Source organism: Carlito syrichta, unplaced genomic scaffold (assembly GCF_000164805.1).
Source record: "Carlito syrichta isolate Samal-C Ts95f unplaced genomic scaffold, Tarsius_syrichta-2.0.1 Scaffold309409, whole genome shotgun sequence".
Taxonomy (NCBI): Eukaryota; Metazoa; Chordata; class Mammalia; order Primates; family Tarsiidae; genus Carlito; species Carlito syrichta.
In genome coordinates this window covers 174481-183673 of record NW_007253505.1, presented here as the reverse complement: position 1 = coordinate 183673, position 9193 = coordinate 174481, and positions in this window count along the sequence as shown.

Sequence of the window (9193 nt, the reverse complement as noted above, 5' to 3'; positions counted from 1 at the left end):
GATTGTCTGAGCCCGCAGTTTCGCGACCAACCCAGGCAACTTGGCATGACCTCATCTCTACAATAAATAAAAAATTAGCTGGGTGTGGTAGCATGCACCTGAGGCTCTGAATACTTGGAAGTCTGAGGCGGAAGGATTGTTGGAGCCCAGCAGGTCAAGGCTGCAGTTGCTGGGAGTGTGCCACCATGCTACAGTCTAGGCAACAGAATAAGACTCCAACTCAAAAAAAAAAAGAAGCCCAAAAGAGGAATAATTTATCCACTGAGGACATACAAATTTCCAAGAGGTATATGAAACAATACTAAACACCACCAATAGAAGCAATTTCAATTCAACACAATGATAATATATTCTCTCACACCTGTGAGGACAGCTAATATCAACCAGAAGAGATAACTTTTGATAAGGATGTGAAGAAAAAGAAGTCCTGTATACTGTTGGTGAGTTTAAAATTGGTAAAGTCATTATCAACATTCTTTTAATAATAAACTGCCACAAAACACAGAAATACCTTTTCTGCGTATATAAGCAAAGGAAATATAATCAGTATCTCAAAGAAATATGTGCACCCATATGTTCACTGCAGTACTTGTCAAAATGGCCAAGCTTGAATACAATCTAGATATTTGTGGATTCTGTTGATTAGGAGAATATCGTATATATACACAATAGTATAAATTCGGCCATAAAAAATATTAAAGAATCGTGCAATTTCAACCTTATGGATGCAACTGTAAGACATTACGCTATGTTAAGTTGAGCCGAGTGCACAGATGCACAAATACTTTATGAATCCAGGCATAATGGTTCAAGTCTATAATCCAAGGACTTGGTGAGGGAAAGCTAGAGGATTGCCTGAGCTCAGGGGTTCAAGATCAGACTGGACAACTTGGAGAGATGTCATAGATACAATAAATGAAAGAATAACCTGGGTGTGGTAGTGTACATGTGTAGTTCTTGCTACTTGGAAGGCTGAGGCAGAAGGATCACCTGAGCCCAACAGATTATGGCAGTAGTGGCCATTAGCATGCACTGTACTCCAGTCTGGGTAATGGAGTGAGACTCCAACTCGGGGGGAAAAAAATTGCTCCATGACCTCACTCATGTGTGGAATCAAAAGATTGCACTCATAGAGGAAGAAAGTATAACGGTGGTCACCAGCACCTGCAGGTGGGCAAAATGGCAGATGTTTTCCAATGGTGACAAAATTTCAACTATCACTGAGTTTTAGGGAAGTAATGTATAACATAGTGACTTACAACACTATGTGTTCTCCGTAAACAATATAGAAATGGCAACTATGAAATGTTACTGATATGTTCATTAGCCTAATTGGAATCATTGTTTCATAACGTATAGTCATATCCAATTTTTACATTATACCCTATATATATTTATACATTTCTTATCTATATATAAAAAAATCAGATCTTAAAGACACATAGGTTGAGGATGTGGTGGCAATAAGCGTGCACAACTGCACTCCAGCATGAGCAACAGAGTAAGACTCCAACTCCAAAAAATATCTGAAAAGAAAGATAGGGTGACATTGAATATAAGAAGGATTTGGAAAGTAAAATAGTGTGATGGTGACTATAAGAATGAACTGAGATAGCCGGGCATGATGGCATGCATATGTAGTTTCAACTACTTGGAAGACTGAGGCAGAACGATCACCTAAGCCCACCAGGTTGAAGCTGTGGTGGCCATTAGTGAGCCAGTGTATTCCAGCCTGGTCGACAAGAGTGAGACTCCAACTCAAAAAAGGAATGCAAAGTTTAAAATAGAAGACAGATGGAAATGCATTACACAGTGAAAGCCACAGTGGTGGAAGAGAAGATGTGGCCTTACTGTGTCTCCCTGGAAGAAAGGCTGAAGCTTGCATGTGCGGAGACTTTGTCATCCAGTGTGTTTGCTTCCTGCAGGTCTTCTCACCCAGAGAGAGGTGACCAAGTCCTTCTAAGTGTTCAGAGTCTTGGCTTCAATATCTGTGAAATGTGAATCCTTTAAAACAAGTGAGCTCCAATAAGAGTAACAACTACAATATGCAACAGAAGACCCATCACATTTTTTAGTGATGGATAGTGTTCCCAAAACAAGGTTATTCTGTCATTACTTAAATTATTTAGGATTTTGTTATTTTTGAATAAAATGTGTGCAATTACTTTTATTACATGTAAACATTTTAAAAGCTGATGATGTCAAGAACATGGTGTCTGTAGGTCAATGTCTATCATAATTTGATATTCCCTTATAAAGTCTCTTACTCTTTCACTTTCACTATATCATCACATAGAGGAATGACTTTTTCTTCTTAAAGTGTGCTCCAGAGAAGCTGTTATTGGTAATCAAATCTCTCAAGTATATTTCTGTGTTGGAAAATATTTCAATTTATCCCTAGTCTTTAAAGATAGTGTATTTAAGTATCCAAGTCTAGCTTTAATAATAATTTCTATCATATATATATTTAAAGTAGATGTCACTCTCACCCAAACTGGAGTGTAGTGGCACGATTACTGTTCACTGCAATCTCTGCCTAGGGACTCAAGAAATCCTCTGCCTAAGCCCACTGTGTAAATAGGGAACACATGAATTAATCATTAATTTATTATGGGGCTATCAACATTAAAAAAAATTCACTTTCATTATTTGCTTCTGTCCATCTGTTTTCCTTTAGCAGGTCTTTACTTTTCATTCCAAAATATTGCATGCCACACTTGGGGCAATGGAGTCATTTTTAAACAACAGCTCAGAGGTCATTCATCTGCAGCCACCTATCTGCTTCAGGGTTGTTTGTTGTAATTTTTTCATAGCTATCTTTGTAAAACAAGTCTTAGAAAAACATTTTTCACTTTCATACACCTTCGAAACTCATAGGCTTTGTCATACCTCAAGGAGCTCACTGGTGGCCCATCAGGCTCTGCCACCAGTCTGCCAGCATGACTGAAGGCTGCAAAAGCATCTTCATACCTCATTGGTCTCATATAAGTGAGTCATCATTTTTCAAAGCAAGTTAGATGCTAAAATCTTCCAGGAAGAATTCATACCTAGATTAAATCTGATGATGCTTGGCATACTTGACCAAGGTGTTAATTAAAAATATAGGAAAGGTGGGGTGACTCAAGCCTGTAATTGCAGCACTTTAGGAGGCCCAGATGATTGGATTGTTTGAGCCCAAGTGTTCAAGAACAGCCAGGATTACTTGGTGAGACCCTGTATCTACAATAAATTTTTAAAAGTTAGCCTGGTGTGGTAACCACTGCTCTCCAGCCTGGACAACAAGACTTAGACTCCAATTTTTTTTAAAAAAAATTAACAATAGACAGAAAAAAATCTGTCATCAGGCACCTTAATCAAGTGAATAAAAATAATATCAACTGTAATATAACATATCAGTATCAGGTGACAAGGCACATAGATGACACCACAGGAGTTCTGTGATATTATTTGCAAAAAAAATTATAATCCAAATATAATAATTAGCTCCTATATTTTATGCTGAATTATAGCTACAGGCATTTTCCAAGTTCTGTAAGCTCTAAAGCTGTATTTTTACTGTCTTTTTAAAAAACATCCTTAATAGTAAGTCTCTTCCAATTATTCTTTTTTTTTCCCCCAAATTGGAGTCTCACATGTTCATCCAGCCTGGAGTAAAATGGCATACCCAGTGTCTATCTGCTGAGCTCTGGTGATCCTTTCACCTCAACCTTTCAAGTAGCCAGAAGTACAGCCACACACTAACACACCTGGCTAATTTTTTATTTATTGTAGAGACGAGGTCTCCCCAGGTTGCTGGGACTGGTCTCAAACCCATGGGCTAAGGCAATCAATTTGCCTCAGTCTCCCAAAGTACTGGGACAACAGACTGAGCCACTTCTGGACAGTACTTGCTATCCTGTATAAGTGTGCATTTTATTAACCATGTTCTTCATGAAAATAATGGAGCATCCAGAAGGAACCTAAGTACTTAATAGTACGTATTTCCATCCTTCAATAGTTGCTGAGTATCCACACCACCTCAAAGAGGAATCTTGGGGATCCATGCATTTCCCTGTTCCACACTCACAAGGGAACATTTTTTTAATCAATATTTTTAATTTTGATATTGTGGGATATAGTTTAGGGTTAGGTATACAAATATGCTTCCTTTAGGCACCCTTGTTGATAAGGGGTGTTTCCCCATTCCCAGACAGATATTGACTACTGTTAATTCCACCTCCTTTCCCCCCATAGTTTCCCACCACTATTAGTCTTTTTTTTTTTTTATGTATTACAGTGGATGTTCAAAGTCCACTATATGAGTGAGAATATGTGATACTCAGATCTTTGTTTCTGTGAGATATCCCTCAATATTATTGACTAGTGCTATCCAGGTTGCTGCGAATTTCATGATTTTGTTTTTTTCATGGCTGCATAGTATTCCATCATGTATATGTACCACATTTTTTTAATCCAGTCCTCTTTTGATGGACAGCATGGTTGGTTCCAGGTTCTTGCTATTGTGAACAATGCTGCAATAAACATTCGTGTGCAGGTATCTTTTTGATACAGTGATTTGAGTTCTTCAGGGTATATTCCCAATAGGGGAATTGTGGGGTCACATGAGAGGTTGATATTTAGAGATTTTAGGAATCTCCACACTGCTTTCCACAGAGGTTTCACTAGTTTACACTCCCACCAACAGTGTAGAAGTGTACCCTTTTCACCACACTCTCTCCAGCAACTGTTATTTTTTGAGTTATTGATAATTACTATTCTGACTGGAGTTAGGTGGTATCTCAGTGTGGTTTTGATTTGCATCTCTCTGATTAGTGAGGTTGAACATTTCTTCATGTGTCTGTTGGCTGCTCAGATGTCTTCCTTTGTGAAGTGTTTGTTCATATCTTTTGCCCATTTTCTAATGGGGGTGTTTGTTTTTTTTCCTCTCAGCACGTTTGAGTTCCTTGTAGATCCAAGATGTTAAGCCTTTGTCAGACCTGGAGTTGGCAAATACTTTTTCCCAGTTGGTTGGCTGTCTCCCTGCTCCCTTGATGATTTCTTTGGCTTTGCAGAAGCTTGTCAGTTTAATGAGGTCCCACTTGTCTATCTTATCTCTTATGGCCTGTAGGTTTTGGGTTTTGTTCAGGAATTGGATGCCAGTTTCAACTTCCATGCGGGTATGTCCTTCATTTTCTAAGGTTCTTATGGTTTGAGGTTTTACATTTAGGTCTCTGATCCATTTGGAGTTAATTTTTGTGTATGGGGATAGATGGGGATCCTGTTTCAATCTTCTGTGTGTGGTCAGTCAGTTTTCTGAGCACCATTTAATGAATAGGTTCTCCTCTCCCCAGTGGTAGGTGGTGGAGGCTTTGTTGAAGATGAATTGGTTGAGAAATTGAGGTCTTGCCTCTGGAATCTCAATTCTATTCCATTGGTCTATATGCCTGTTTCTATACCAATACCAAGCTGTTTTGATGATTGTAGCTTTATAGCAAAGTTTGAAGTCTGGTAATGTGATACCACCTGCTTTGTTTTTTTTTTTGCTGAGAATTGTTCTGGCTATTCTTGGTCATTTGTGTTTCCATATGAATTCCTGTGTTGTGTTTTCTAGGTCTGAAAAGAATGTTGCTGGTAATTTGATGGGTATTGCATTAAATCTGTAGATTGCCTTAGGTAAGATGGACATCTTCACAATGTTGATTCTTCCAACCCATGAGTATGGAATATTTTTTCCACTTGTTTGTGTCAGCTTTGATTTCTTTGAGCAGAGTTTTGTAGTTTCCACTGTAAAGCTCTTTCACATCTCTGGTTAGTAAGATGCCAAGGTATTTCTTTTCTTTCTTTTTTTTTGTGGCTATTGTGAATGGAATTGTGGTTTTTATTTGGATTTCTGTTTGTTTATTATTGGTGTAAAGAAATGTGATTGTCTTTTGCACATTTATTTTATATAATGAGACTTTGCCAAAGGCCTTTATCAGTGTAAGGAAGTTTTTGACAGATTCTCTTGGGTTTTCAAGGTACACAATCATGTCAACTGCAAAGAGAAATAAGTTGACTTCCTCTTTTCCTATATGGATACCCCTGATTGCCTTCTCTTCTCTGAATGCTCTAGCCAGGACTTCCAATACTATATTGAACAGGAAGGGTGAGAGTGGGCATCCTTGTCTTGTTCCAGTTTTCAGGGAAAATGATTCCAATTTTTTTCCATTTAGTAGTATGCTGGCTGTGGGATTCTCATAGATGGCTTTTACTATTTTAAGGTATGTTCCCCATATCCCTAGATGTTCTAGGGTTTTTATCAAGAAGGGGTGCTGGATTTTATCAAAAGCTTTTTCTGCATCTAATGATATAATCATGTGGTTTTTGTTTTGACATCTGTTGACGTATATAATTACATTTATGGTTTTACGAATGTTGAACCATCCTTGCATCCCAGGCCTGAAGCCTACTTGGTCATGATGGATGATTTTTGAGATGTATTGCTGAATCCGGTTTGCTAGGATCTTGTTGAGAATTTTAGCATCTATGTTCATCAAAGTTCTCTTTCTTTGTTGGGTCTTTACCTGGCTTGGGTATCAATGTGATGTTAGCTTTGTAAAATAATTTGAGGAGAGCTCTGTCTTTTTCAATCATCTGGAATACCTTCAGTAGGATTGGTATCAGCTCCTCCTTAAATGTCTTGTAGAATTCTGCTGGAAAGCCATCTGGATCCATGCTTTTTTTTGTAGGTAGTTTTCTTATTACATAGTCAATTTCCTTGATTGTTATTGGTCTATTTAGGATCTCAATTTCTTCTTGTTTCAACCTAGGCAGGCTGTGTGATGTCAGATAGTCCTCCATTTTCTTAAGGTTTTCAAGTTTGTTTCCGTACAAGTGTACATAGTAGTCTTTAATGATCTTTTGTATTTCTTCAGGGTCAGATGTAACTTCATCTTATGTGTTTCTGATTGTGTTTATTTGGGCTTTTTCTTTTTCTTGGTCTGTCTAGCTAGGGGACTATCGATCTTGTTTATCCTTTCAAAGAACCAGCTTTTTGTTTCATTGATTTTTTTTTTTTTTTTTGTATTATATTTTTGCCTTCTATGTCCTGGATTTGGACTTTTATTTTGGTGGTCTGAATTCTTCTGCTGAAATTAGGGTTTTGGGGGTCTTCCTTTTCCTGCTTTCTTAGGTGGCTTGTTAGGCTATTAATTTGTGATCCTTCCATTTTCTTCATGTGCGTTTGTAGGGATATAAATTCTCCTCTTACTACAGCTTTCATGGCATACCAAAGATTTTGGTAAGATGTTTCTTTATTTTCATTTGTTTCCAGGTATTTTTTAATCTCTGTTTTGATCTCATTGTTGACGTAGGAGTTGTTTAGCATCATGCTGTTTAGTGTCCATGACTTTGTGGATTTGGGGGAAATTTGGTGTTAATGTTTATTTTTATTCCATTGTGGTCCGAGAAGGTATATGGTAAAATTTCAGTCTTTTAAAATTTGCTTATACTTGATATATGGCCAAATATGTGGTCGATCTTAGCGTATGTTCTATGTGGTGATGAATAGAATGTTTATTCTATGGTCTTTTGATGGAGTGTTCTGTAGGTATCAATTAAGTTCATTTGATCAAGAGTCACATTGAGGTTTCAGATCTCGTTGCTAATTTTTTGTCTTGATGATCTGTCTAGAGTTGTGAGTGGGGTATTGAAGTCCCCAGCTATGATGGTGTTGGAGTTGATATCCTTTTTTTCGTTTATCCAGAAGCTGCTTTATGAAAGTTGGTGCTTCTATGTTGGGTGCATACATGTTTAGGGTGGATATTTCTTGTTGATGGATTGAACCTTTTATCCTTATGTAGTGGCCTTCTGTATCTTTTTTGATTTTTGATAGCTTAAAGGGTATTTTGTCTGAGATTAAGATCACAACTCCTTTCTTTTGTGTTCCATTTGCCTGATAATTTGTTTCCCATCCTCTTACTTTGTGTTTGTGACTGCCTTTTCTAGTGAGGTGAGTCTCTTGAAGGCAATAAATTGTTGCCTGGTCATATTTTATCCATTTTGCCATTCTATGTCTTTTCAGTGGTGCATTTAGCCCATTCACATTCAAGCTAATTATTGAAATGTGAGAGCTGATCCCTATCATAATGTTCTTACAGAGTTTCTGTTCTTTCTGTTTGTGTGTTGTCTTTCTTTTGGTTCTGGAGTTGGTTCATGTGTGTTTTTAATCTTTTGCCTGTTTTCTTGTGAAGAACGTTGTTATTCTTTTTTCCTTTTCTTCTGTGTTCAATACTTTCTTCAGTGTTTCTTGTAGAGGTGGTTTGGTGGCAGCGTAGGTTCTTAGGGATTGGATATCTGGGAAAGATTTCATTGCCCCTCACTGATGAAGCTTAACTTGGCTGGGTTGGTTATTCTTGGTTGGCATTGTTTATCTTTTACAACTTTGAAGATAGGGCTCCATGCTCTCCTAGCCTGAAGGGTTTCTGTAGATAAATCTACTGCTATACTAATTGGTTTTCCCATTAGGTAATCTGACCTTTTTCTCTTGCTGCCTTTAGGATTTTTTCTTTTATACCCACTTTGTTTAGGCAAATTATTATGTGTCTGGGAGTTGGTCTACTCATTTCTTGTCTTGGAGGGGTTCTCTTAGTCTCCTGTGTTTGAATTTTTGCATCACTGATGAGATGAGGGCAGTTTTCTTGAATTATTTCATGAAATGTTTGTTCCAGTGTGGCCTCTGGTTCTCTCTCTGCCTCAGGAAAGCCAATTACTCTTAGGTTTGGTCTCTTGAAGTAATCATTCATTTCTTGATGGTTTTATTCAGTCTTTTGAGCTTCTTTTCCATGTTTTTGACAGTTTGGTTAGTTCTTTGTTTTGGTCTTCGAACTTTGAGATTCTTTCTTCTGCTTGGCTAATTCTGCTTCCCATGCTTATTAGTTTCTTATTTATTTCCATCATAGTATTCTTTACTGTTGTTATTTCTGACATCAGCTCCTTCCTATTTTCCTCTTGTCTCTCTTCGATTTTTTTTTGTTCTCTCTATTAATGTCTTGATGTCTGGGTTTGTTTCATGTGACCAGCCATTCTGGGGGCTCTTCATTGTTTGTGTTCCAAAGTCTGTTTTCTCAGTGTCTGATGCCCCAGGGGTCTGTGTGAGACCTATATTCTTTTGGGTTGTTTTCATTTGTGTGTTTTTTGTTGTTTTTGTTTTTGCTGTTTTTCCCCCTTCCCTACT